Raw genomic sequence first — 12,563 nt, 5'->3', positions numbered from 1 at the left:
GCACATTAGCAACTTTCCTATCTGTAAAGTTCTAGGACACTTAGTTCACCCTAGGTGATCTGACAGTGGATCCATCTATTCATCCTTTATGGATCATGATTTTATGTTTGTTATTATCTTTGTGGCACTGTATTTAAATAACCTCATTCATTTATTTAGGTAATACATATTTATTAAGATAGTGCTGACTATATGCCAGGTACTGGCTCAGCTCAAAGAGCAGGACAATCGTGGCCAGTCCTTTTAGAGCTTACTGTATAACTAGGTCTACAAATGAACATTCACAAGTGTGATGAAGGTAGCAGAAGATACAAGTAGAGGGTACTCAGGGATGCAAGACAGAGGAGTGTCTCCTCATCAGGGAAGCCTTCCTTAAGGGACTTCAGACAGAGTCCCAAAGGAGAGGATCCTGGGAAGGGAAACAAAGAATACTCCAGACAAGGAATAACATCTTAGAATGCCTGGAGACGAGAGAGAATAAGGATTTGAAAGAAAGTCTGGATAGCTGGAGAAGAAAGAATATAGAAGCAAGAAGGAAATAGAGGTAGGTACGTGGTTAGATTTTGTTCAGGGCATTCTGAATGATCTTAAAGTTTTGGACTCTATCCTGTGAGCAACAAAGAGCCTTTGCAAAGTTTTAAGTAGGGAGCGTCCCTGCTTATATCTACAGTTTTAAGAGTTTCAATCTAGATTCATAATGATAATATAAATAAAATAAATTTTACTGCATGCTTACTATAGGCACAGCTGTAAATTATCCTACTTAATTCTCAAGATGACCATATTAGTTTCCTAGGGCTGCTGCAATGAATTGTCACAAAATGAATGGTTTAAAATAACAGAAATTTATTCTTTCACAGTTCCAGAGGCTAGAAGTCTGAGAACAGGATATTGACAAAGTCATGCTCTGTTTGCAGAATCTAGGGGAGAACCCTTCTTTGCTTCTTCCTAGCTTTCGGTGGTGGCTGACAATCCTTGGTATTCCTTCACTTGTAGATTCACTAATCTCTGCCTTCATCTTCACATGGCCCTCTCTCATGTGTCTCACATCTTCTTCCCTCTGTCCCTTTGCGTCTAAATTTCACTCTTTGTTGGGACACCTGGGTGTCTCAGGCTGTTAAACCTCTGACTCTTGGTTTCAGCTCAGGTCGTGGTCTCAAGGTCAAGGAATCGAGTCTTGAGCCAGGCATCAGGCTCAGTGGGGGAGTTTGCTTCTCCCCCACCCATTTGCCTCTCCCCTCACTTTTTGTCTCTCTCTCTCAAATAAATAAATAAATAAATAAATAAATAAATAAATAATATTTTATAAATAAACAAATTTCCCTTGTTATCAGATGCACACTAATCTAGTGTGACCTGATCTTGATTACATCTGCCAAAACTACTTCCAAATGATCCCATTCTGCAATTCTGAATCCATATGAATTTATTTTATCTAAGCTACCACAGCAACTGTGAAAGGTTAACCCAATTTGGGACACGAGGAAACCGAGGCACTGTGAAGTTAAGAAATATGTATAAGGTCACAAAGTCAATATGTGACCAAGGTGGGTGGGCAAGGAGATCCCAGTAAGGAAACTATTGCAAAGTGATGGGGGTGATAGTAGTGAGACTGGAAATGTGGATCATTCTGATAAATATTTTTAGGATTTATTAGATTTATTTAACTATTTGAGAGAGAGTGAGAAAAAAAAAAAAAGCCTGAGCAGGTTGGGGGTTGGGGAGAGGAAGAGGTGGAAAGCTTAACTTAGGGCTAGATCCCATGACCCTGAGATCGTGACCTGAGCCAAAATCAAGAGTTGGTTGCTTAACCAACTGAGCCACTCAGGCACATCATGATAATGATTTTAAAATTAGAATGAATAATATATGTTAAAGGTTTGATGTGAGAGGTAAATAAGAGGAAGGAGTAAAGAAAAACTACAAGTTGCTGACATGAACAACTGAATGGAATTTCTATCATTTACAAACCAGAGAGAGTACTGGCCAAAGGGTGGGTTTGGAGAGAAAAACGGATAGATTCAGAGTTGTCAATGTTGAGTGTGGTACCCATGGGGCATCTGATTGTAGATGGATATAACTATCTAGAGTCCAAGAGAAAGATTTGGGCTATATCATCAAAAAATAGAATCATTCCTTCATGATTTATCAAATATTTATGAGTATCTAACAAGTGTAGTCACCATTATAGAAAGCAAGGACACAGCTAGGACAAAAGACAAAGTTCCTGCTCTCATGGAAATGTCATTCTTAATGGGGGAGACAGACAATAAACAGCAAAAGTAAATAAGACAATTTCAAATAGAAATCAGTGAAGTGTAGACAATAAAAACAAGCAATGCAAAGATTTATGATTGGTACAGTTTACTTTCTTCAATTTAAATGGTTAAAGTTGGTTTCTCGGGCAGCACTGGTGGCTCAGTGGTTTAGCAGCACCTTCAGTGCAGGGGGTGATCCTGGAGACCTGAGATCGAGTCTCACGTTGGGCTCCCTGCATGGAGCCTGCTTCTCCCTCTGCCTGTGTCTCTGCCTCTCTCTCTCTCTCTCTCTCTCTGTGTGTGTCTCATGAATAAATAAATACAATCTTTTTAAAAAGTAGGTTTTTCTGAGGAGGTAATGTACAGGAGCTGACTTTATGGGCCTAAGTGTACAAAAACCCAGAGGCAAAAATGTTTTTGTAGTTTGTGAGGAACAGAAAGAAAGTCGGCATGGTTGAAGCATAGGGTATCAAAGGAGTGAGGGAGGATAATGGAGATGAGGCCAATACATCAAGATCTGTAGGAATTCTTAAAATTGTGTGTGTGTATGTGTGCCTGTGTGTGTGTGTGTGTGTGTGTGTGTGTGTGTATGTGTATGTGTGTATCTTTGGGAATAACATAAAGCCATGAGAATGGGGACACTAACAGAGAGAGGGGAGAGAAAGCAGACTGAGGCCAAAGAAAGGCTTACCATTATATGTCTCATGAAGAAGAGGCAGTCAGACCATAAAATAGGAAATAATATACCTTCATGTCTACTTCCCCTATTAAATTGAAAGTGCCCACAAAGTGCCAAAAAGTGTCTTGTACAAAATTATATCTATAAATATTCAACACATTAATTTCAGATAGATGAAAGATAATAGTACAACAAAGACAAGATAGGACTCCCATTTGTGGTATTTTTCATCAATGGTATAAAGTTCTTCTATTTTTTTCCTGAGTTTACATCCTTGGCTATGTGACTTTACTGGTTTTTTGCATGAAAGTAATATAGTACGAGTTCCCAACCCTTGAATTTCATAGGGTTTGTTTGACTGTGTGGCTAGCTAGCATTGGCCAGTGGCATAAGGTAAACTAAGAGTGTGCCAGTTCTGAGTGTGAATGCGAATGTGTGTCTCTTATTAGACTCTTCCATATCTGCCAACATCTGAGAAAGACATGCCCCAGCTAGACCCAGGAAGAAGGAAAAAGAAATACATAGAGCGCAGCTGCTCTATTATGATGCCCCATCAAGCCCATCCTAGAGCAAAGGACCCTGGCTAAGCTGCAGGTATACAAATGAGTCCAGCCCTGTCAACTCACAGGCATAGTAGTTAGAAAACAAATGTTTGGTGTTAAAACTGTTCAGTTGTGGGGGATGGTTTGATATACTGCAATAGCTACTGATTCACCAGTATTTGAAGTGGTGACCTGGTTGGACAAGCTATAGGATAATGAGGTACTGATCGGTGAGTCAGGGAAGGGCACAGAAAAAGCAGTTAGTCATCTCCAACATCCACAATATTTCATAGAAGTCCTAAGAGTCCAGTAGAAATATCTGCAGAGTTGGTTTAGAAAGGAACATACTTTTGAGAAATGATTCATCTTATTCCCTGTATGAAGCCTGCTAAATTAACCCAAGGTCTAGGGTAAAATGATTAAGCTTTTCTACATGAGGGCAGTGCTTGGTGTTTACGAATCATCATTTATGATGACAAATAAACTGAATTATAGATGTTGGATTACATTATTAAATTACTTACCTTCTTAAAGATATTGGAAACAATTTACTCAATGTTAAAAAAGAAAAATGGCAAAGCCTATTTTTAAAAGCAACCCAGAATTGTTAATTCCAATTTTAAATGTTGAAAAAAGTAGTACAAAATTGAGAGACCCATTCAATGGTCATGAAAAATATAATAAGCCTGATAGTAAAGGAGATGGTGTCTGGAGTCAGAGATATACCAGATTGAATTTCAGCTTCTCTGCTTACTTAGCTGTGGCCACCATGAGAACACACCTCCTGAAATTACAGGGAGCATAGCTCACTAATGGCTCTGGCTACTGGATTGAGATCCTTTCTCGTGTCTGGGTTGAAGCCATGCCTTCCATGGGCTGCTCAGGCCAATGACTGAGAATGGCAAACATACTTGGCTAACCCTTTCTCTTTTGTCAATCACTTTGGCTTAAGGGCTCTCAACAATTTTGCCAAAACTTCCTTAAACTTCAGGCAATCTAGGATGCTTTTACCCAACCCCTACTCCCACCTCATCACCTCCTTCATTCTGAGTCTAACTTGTATTATGGTCTGCCTCCTTCATCTCCCTCAGTATTTTCTTCCACACAAACATTTTCTCTAATAAATATTTTGCACATTTAATAGCATCTTGGCAGCCACTTCTTAAAGACCCCAGAATAACGCTCTAGCCTCCCTGAGTCTCAGTCTCCTCACTTGTAAAAGAGAACCTATTCCATAGGATTATAATAAGGTTTAAAGGAACCAATACATTTAAAACAAAATTGTACACTGATAGGCTTTTATAAAGGTTGAATTAACTAATGCAACCTTTCATTATTCATGTTATTATTATTATTATTACTCCTTAAGGGGTGGTTATTATTTCTTGAGTCAGAAACATGAAACACATTAGCACATCCTGGGCTGAGGACTACTAGGAAGAAATAGATATAAAATAAATGAAAAATGAAAACAAGCTATATGTACAATTAACACAAATATAAAAGTTAAAAAAAAATCATCAAGGCCTCAGGCTATTTTATCTAATGGCCATCTAAAGTGAAAGGGTGGTATTCGATCCCAGGGTGAAGTAACCTGGCTTTGGTGTTACAGAGCCATTGGAGATTCAATTCTCTTTGATTATGGAAAAATTCAAGAGCACTCAGGTTAAACCGGGCTATCTTCTCCCAAATATAAATCAGCGTGTCAGGGAGAGGTCTCGCAAATGCAGCAAAATATTTTTCTTGGCTTGAATTATCCCGATAATTACCTATATTCTGTATTTTGCTTAGGTTGAGAGCACACAGGTAATTAATGATCTTCATTTGACAGTGATTACAATTTGGGATCATGATTTACTTAACATTATTTGTCTGAAACTGAAAATGGAGGGCAACTGAAGGAGTGAGGTTTTTTTTTCCTCAAAGAAAATAACTTAATAAAACTTAATGAAAGAGTTCAGGATCACTTCTTTCTATGTCAAACGTAATTAAATATGTTTAAAGAATAAGAAAGAATTACCAAGGGAGTTTAGTTTTTCTTTTTTTAGACATCTTGCCTAGTACATCAATTCTCAATAAATATGTTGTATTTAATTATGTTGGAATATTTCATATATAGAGTACAGGATTGGGATAATCTTTATGCAGATCCGCCCTACAAATCTAGGTGGAAGGATGAAAGCAGAATGATGAACAAGTTGAACATTCAAGGTCATTTCCAGCTTTAGGAATATTTATGACACTATTTTGGAATGTTTAATCCAACCGTAAATTCCATTTTATGTAGCAAAGTGCTGTTTAAATTACTTATCCCAGAAAGAGCTAATCAGGTTAGCTTCTAATCATATAATTAGAAATCAAATTAGCTATGGTTGAGAAACGTTGCACAAAAAACTGCTATATTTGAATGTGATGGCTTGGTTTCTTTCTTTCTTTCTTTCTTTCTTTCTTTCTTTCTTTCTTTCTTTCTTTCTTTCTTCTTTCTTTCTTTCTTTCTTCCTTCTTTCTTTGTTTTTAGTGGCTCATTGGTATAAGTGAAGGCTATAATTCCAGGACATCTAAAAGACCTTGAAATGCTGCTATTGCTTTCAGAATAGTTTGGGACCTCCAGTGAGCATCTTTAAGAGTTCATCAGGACTTTGTTGTTTTTCTCATATCAACTGCCTCCAGGCAATAGGTAGATCATTGGTTTTAAAGTTATGGTAATGCTGTTATTTCATGATTTGCTTTCCTCTTTCTTCTGCCCTTCTCTTTGTCCTTCAAAAATAGTTGTCAGACAGACCTGAGTGTGGTCCCGGCTCAGCATATAGAAGTTATGTGGCCTCAGAAGGGTCCTTGACCCCAACTTCATCTAGATTTCTTCCTCAATCCTTAATAAAGTACTAAGCCCATAGTAAATGCTCAATAATATTTGTTGAGTAAATGATTTTATAAAATGAAATCAACACAGTAGCTACCCTAGAGATTTACCACAAGGATTCATGCAAAGCCACACAGATTGCCCCATATTTGGCAATACTATAAGTTGCTTATTATTATGTTATTTGTGATATTAAACATAAGATGTGCTACCTTGATCCATAACTCATAACACCCGTAACTGGGTCACGTAGTGGAAGTCTCCCTGCTTTTAATCTTCAGCCCCTACTTTCCACAGTACTGCCACGTTACTTTTCTATTTATCATGACAAGCCCGTGACCTCCATGCATCTCATCCCGTGACCTCCATGAATGTCTCATCTTTTATGGATATGGCCTTCAGACACCTAACAGTAAAAAAATAAAATAAAATAAAAATAAAAAAATTAAATATGTACCACAAAAATATGTATATTTAATTACTTATTTATAATATCCATGGGCCACTAAGATGTCATACTACTTACATTACAAACACCTAAAAATAAACCTTAAAAAAATCTGATCAAGATGAAATGTACACTAGTTTAAAAGGTTTTGCTAAACATAGTGTGTCTGTTGTAATATTCATGCCAAGATGTGTGCTTAGGATAAAGTCCATTCAATATTTGAAGTATCAAGTAGTCCTCTTGATATGTCTTTTTTTTTCTTTTTTTGGTTTGACTCTACCAGACCTGCTTGTAGTAATCATTTTAATTTACAAAGTTGCTGATAAAGAGCCAGTTCTCATATCAAAGGTGACAGACCTGCTGTGTTGGTCTCCTATGGCTGCTGCAACAAACTACCCCAAACTTGGTGGCTTAAAAGGATAGGAATTTATTTTCTCACAATTCTGGAGGCCAGATGTCTGAAAATATTTTCACTGGGCTGAAATCAAGGTGTTGGCAAGGGCTGCAACTCCCTCTGGAAGCATGCTCTGGAGGACAGTCCTTTCCTCGCCTCTTCTAGCTTCTGCTGGCTGCTGGCAATACTTGGCTCATGATCACAAATTCTCTGCTTTCATGATGACATTGCCTTCTCTTCTGTCTGTATCAAATTTTCCCCCAACCCGCTTTTATTACGATACATGTGATTGCATTTAGGGCCCACCCTGATGATTCCAAATAATTTACTTACCTCAAAATCCTAAACCACAAAAAAAAAAAAGAAAGAAAGAAAGAAAGAAAGAAAGAAAGAAAGAAAGAAAGAAAGAAAGAAAGAAAGAAAGAAAGAAAGAAAGAAAGAAAAAGAAAAAAAAATCCTTAACCACAGCCGCAAAGTCCTTTATTCCCCCCACCCCCATATAAGGTAACAGTCACAGGTTTCAGAGATTGGGACATAGGTATCTTGGGGGTGGAGAGGGAGCACATTATTCAGCCTACCCCAATTTCTTTGCGGATATGTTTAACAAGCCTGGATAGGCAAGAATTCTGAAATGGCTCCTAAAATTCCCATTCCCTGGTACGCATGCCTTGTGTAAATCCTTCCCCTTAAGTATAGATGGAACTATAATTTGGACTTCATTCCCGTAATTCTATTTTCTTACATGGCAAATGGATTTTGAAGCTGCTCATTAAGGTCCCAAATCTGATTATTTTGAGTTAATCAAAAGGAGGACGATCTGGATAGGCCAGACTTAACCAGGCAGCATCTCTTAAAGAGGAAGCACTCTGAAGCTTGAGAGAGATTTTCTCTTGCTGGTCTTGAAGAAGATGGAAGCTGCCATGAGTTCTACAACTAAAAGCAATTGAATCCTGCCAACAACTTGAAAGAGTTTGGAAGAAAACAGTAAGGCTCCCAAAGGAGGGAAACCTCAGACTCCACTTTGATTGTAGCCATCTGGTATAGACACCAGAGCAAAAGATCCGTCTAACCCATACACAAACTCCTGACCCATGAAGACTATGAGATAATAAGCAATAAACGGGTGTTGTTCTAAGCCATCTACTTGGTGGTACACTGTTAGTTAAACCAAGAACTAGTAGTAAAATAGCCACATAAAGCCTTTTGTGAGAATTAGGATAGCTAAAACGAGACAAAGTTGTCATTGATATGGATACATGCCAATGGCAATATGTGGCTATATTCTCAATGTGAATAAATGAGAGGCAGTACCACTGTCACCCCCTTGGCCTTGTGGGCCTCCCAATTTATTCATCTTAGGGTACTTTGCTTACTCATGTTTGACTTCTGGCTAGTTGACCTAAAACTAGGATGTCTGGCAGATCTAGCAGTATCTGAAATCATTACCATGACATTTAAGGGCCTCTACAATGTGATTTCAACCTATTTTTGGAACGCTCTCCCTCAATCCACCTCCCATCTTTGTGACCCATTTATTCAAACAATGATGGAACACCCCCTGATATCCAAATGTGGAGTTTTATTTTCCATATTTTCTAAAACTCTAGTTCAACAGCTTCTCTAAGAATGCCCTGTTTCCCTTCACTTGCTAAGTTCCCTCTTATTAATCAAGAACCAGTTCTGACCTCTTTGGGAATCTTTTTCAGCCAACTATGGCTGAAATTTGTCACATCTCTTTCCAACAGGCAGTTGCATGTTCCTTTGGTATAGCACACTTATCACATTATCATAGTACGTTTTTATTGAATTTAGTACTCGGTTGTGAGGCTGTAAGGCCGCTACATTTTATCATTGTCTCATTTCCTCATTGTGGTGGGCATCTTCACTTCTGATGATAACACACGTTTTTCTTTGGGAAACGATTCTCCATGTGTTTTGTGTTGACCATCAAGGCTTCTTATTCCCATGATGGAAAGACAAGTAGACCAATCATTGTACCCTGATGCCGAGGCCATAGTCTGTGATGCCATGTGACTAAAGCTGAGAAACTAAGAGCTTCACAGCTCTTAGTTTCCCATTTTTCTACTCGTTAGATAGGATGCTGCCCGATTCATGAAATGCTTAATAAAACCAATGACATCTTCAAAAACAAACAAAATCGGGAAATAAGAGCCCTTTCTACTTTTTAAAAACGATGCCAGTAGAGAGCTATTTTATCTTCTTTAACTGAGATTGTGGAGGATATAAGCCTCGGATTACTTGAAATGGTAAGTCAGGCGTTATGGAGTTTCTGCCATTAAAGAATGAAGCCAATAGATGGGAAGAAACAGAAGAGATGGGGAATTTTCATGGATTTATTACCCCGGATTTGGATGTCCCCAAAACTAGATCTATCCATGCCCCTTCTGAAACTTTTTCATGTCAGCTCATTAAATCTTCTCTTTGGTGTGGATAATTGGATTTCCATACATTTTGCAGAGTTCTGCTTGAACACATCTGGGGTACCTAACAAAGTAGACTGGTTCACAGAAGGTGTTCACGTAGTTGTTCAATAAATAAGCATTATTCCAAATGTCTTGTATTTGTTGGGGTAAGGTATACTATTATTTTTCCCTGCAGCAAAGAAACTAAAAGAATCTCAAACATATATAAATCATTATGAAATTATTTTTAGAACTCTTTTGTGTTAACCTTACTCTTCCATACAAAAAACCTCTAGTAATCTGGCTTCACTTTCTCACATCGTCATTACATGTTTAGAGGTAATTACATGTCTATGATAAATAGGGGTTGCCATGGCTAGACTTAGACTCATTTGCTTTTGACTTGTTGATACCTTTCATTTTGTTGTTTTTGTATTTTTTATTTTTACCAGCAAATTGATTTCTGTGATCTTTCTTTACCCCACTTAAGTCAAACACTAAAAGACTTACTGACTTGTTGAAACTATCAAGTCCTAATGCTTTAAACTTTTGATTTAGGGATAGAAGGGCAATGTGCTTACGTGCTTCTGTTTACTCATTAGTTTTTGAAAATTTTCTAATGAAAACTACTTGAGAAATATTTTTAAAAATATTTTATTTATTTATTCATGAGAGACACACAGAGAAGCAGAGACATAGGCAGACATAGAAGCAGGTTCCATGCAGGGAGCCTGATGTGGAACTCGATCCCAGGACCCTGGGATCATTGCCTGAGCCAAAAGCAGACACTCAACCACTGATCTATCCAGGTGTCCTGAGAGTCCCAAGAAGTAATTATATAGCAATCTACACCTTTTCTCTGGGACAATTTAAAAATAATAATTTAAAGGAACACATCAGATCTCAGAATATTAGAAAAATGTCTAATTTGTGGGATTTACATATCATTATCCAGGAATTCTAATAGTAAATATGTGTACTGTAATAATTTTTTAAAAAGATGTTATTTATTTATGAGAAACACACAGAGAGATACAGGCAGAGACACAGGGAGAGGGAGAAGCAGGCTCCAGGCAGGGAGCCCGACGTGGGCCTGATCCCGGAACTCTGGGATCATGCCCTGAACCGAAGGCAGACGCTCAACCGCTGAGCCACCCGGGCTGCCCTGTTATAATTTTTCTAAAGAAAAATTTCCTTACAATCCCATGAGATTCAATAGAGACCATTTTAAAATAGTGTTCACATTCATTAATATCCCAGTGGCATGCACATCTTCCATACCAGGAGATCACTCATATAAAGGGAAAATTAGAATAATAATCATTGCTGTAGCTTAGTATGAAAACAAACAAAAATGAGTGGAACAATATCCAGGTCCATCGTTAGACTTCCAATATATATATATATACATATATATATATGTATATATATATATATATATACACATATATATACACACACACATATATATATTTATATTTATATAATTATAATTATATAATATAATGCTCCCTGCATGGAGACTGCTTCTCCCTTTGCATATATATCTCAGGCCTTATGGAGTTTCTGCCATTAAAAAATGAAGCCAACAGATAGGGAGAAACAGAGACAAGTAATAGTATATAGTAAATGTAAATAGTAAATGTATATATATACATTTCCAGGACTCTTTTCATCTTGCAGAACTGCAACTATACCCACTAAACTATATATACATATTCGAGGGACATCTGGAGTTCCTCAATTTTTACCTTTTAGGATCTTTCACATGAAGACCTTCGGGTTCGTAAACTGACCCAAAAGAAATTGAAGGGAAAATCAATATGATTTTTGCAGAAAATAATAGCAAAAACCATCTTGGTGCGCTGGGCATTTGAAAAATCATTTTTCTTTACAAGTTCTTGTAACAAACAAGTGCAAAAAATTAATAATTACATCTTTAGGCTGTCATAACTGCAGTTTATGAAATTAACAAACAACAAGCTTGAATGCGTTTCTTCTTTTTTAGATTTCTCTCCTTTGTTGATAAAATACTGTTAACGTAAATATACTGTGATCTTGAAGGTATACTAACTTTCAAATTTAGATGATTATATTTGTAACAAAATGTTTGTATACAGGAAGCATTAGCTACATCATGTCTGTGAATATGTACATTTTCAGACTAATGTACATCTTGATGGAAATTTTTAACTGCCATGCACAAACAACACTGTAGTAAATTACCTATCTGTGGTAAACCAAAAGCAGGTTTATCCAAAATGATATCCAAAACCCTTCCCTAGTCTCCCTAAAACCCAATGTTATTCATACTTAAACATATAAAATAATTTATTTTGTTACAGAGCTGGCATTTAAAAGCATAGGGATATGATATCCTATAAGTGGTATGGAGATGGCTCTTTGATTTGAAGAACATAGTTATAGCTTTCCTTTACACCAAAGTCTTGCTGAAATATTCAGTGCTACAAAAGAAAACAATAATTATCATTACAACTATGAATCATTTATATAATTTTAAATTTTAATGATTGCAGATAATATTCATCACTAAGGTTGAAAATATTTTATCATTCAATCATGGAGCATGTTATACAATATTGCATCCAAATTGAGAATTTATCTTCTGTGGATTAATATAGAAGGCTATTAGTATAGCTAGGATCGGATTCTCTATGCTATATTATACATAGTCTTGGATCTTATTTTCTCAAAGATAAAATTAATGTTTCATATTATAAAAATGCCTACTGATTTATGCAAAGTTATTTTTAATGTATCTACTTTAAAGACATTCAACCTAAACATAACCCTCCCCTTTTTTTTTCTAACTTAAAAAGAAATTGCTTCTGTTTTTACAGAAGATGTTCATATGGAGTGAATATCCTTTCATGGGGTATGTCCCGTCGTCAAATTTTGGCAGAATTCTGGAAATGTACTTCTAAGACATGAAACTTCT

At 36.8% G+C, this 12,563-nt stretch overlaps 1 protein-coding gene across 1 annotated transcript in view; it reads left to right on the top strand.

The window, feature by feature from the left end:
* Positions 1 to 345: 345 nt before the first annotated feature.
* The window catches only part of CLDN16 (claudin 16), a 73,838-nt gene continuing 61,620 nt past the window's right edge, over positions 346 to 12,563 (top strand). The window contains exon 1 of the mRNA XM_041731428.1: positions 346 to 544. The gene's annotated coding sequence lies outside the window, so the exon portion shown is untranslated. The remainder of the gene's footprint in view (positions 545 to 12,563) is intronic.

This window comes from Vulpes lagopus, chromosome 17 (assembly GCF_018345385.1).
Source record: "Vulpes lagopus strain Blue_001 chromosome 17, ASM1834538v1, whole genome shotgun sequence".
Lineage (NCBI taxonomy): Eukaryota > Metazoa > Chordata > Mammalia > Carnivora > Canidae > Vulpes > Vulpes lagopus.
Note: the sequence above shows the minus strand (reverse complement) of the source record. Positions and strands in the feature narration are given on the sequence as shown.